General features: G+C 39.6%; 1 long non-coding RNA gene across 1 annotated transcript in view; it reads left to right on the plus strand.

Annotated features, from left to right (window-relative positions):
- The window catches only part of LOC107750412 (uncharacterized), a 28352-nt gene that overhangs the window by 10544 nt on the left and 17540 nt on the right, over positions 1-268 (plus strand). The gene's annotated exons all lie outside the window — the stretch shown is intronic.

Raw genomic sequence — 268 nt, forward strand, 5'->3', positions numbered from 1 at the left:
TGTTGGGGCAACTTAATGGCTGCACTTTGTTCTGCACTATGTTCCACCACTTTAAGACAAATGGATTTGCTGCGTTTTCATATTCAAGAGATTATATGCTAGATGCAGCCTTTTTTGGGGTTTGCATCGAATGTTCTTGGACTTTAATTGATTTTCAAGAAAAAAAAAATAACCTGGGGAAAATAAATGCAGAACATGTTCACATAGGACACTATTACTGTTACAGGGCTGACGAGACGTGAGACGTGCGGATCCATGTGCAAGCTTT

The sequence above is a fragment of the Sinocyclocheilus rhinocerous genome, unplaced genomic scaffold (assembly GCF_001515625.1).
Source record: "Sinocyclocheilus rhinocerous isolate Xijiao unplaced genomic scaffold, SAMN03320098_v1.1 scaffold4770, whole genome shotgun sequence".
In the NCBI taxonomy this organism is placed as follows: domain Eukaryota; kingdom Metazoa; phylum Chordata; class Actinopteri; order Cypriniformes; family Cyprinidae; genus Sinocyclocheilus; species Sinocyclocheilus rhinocerous.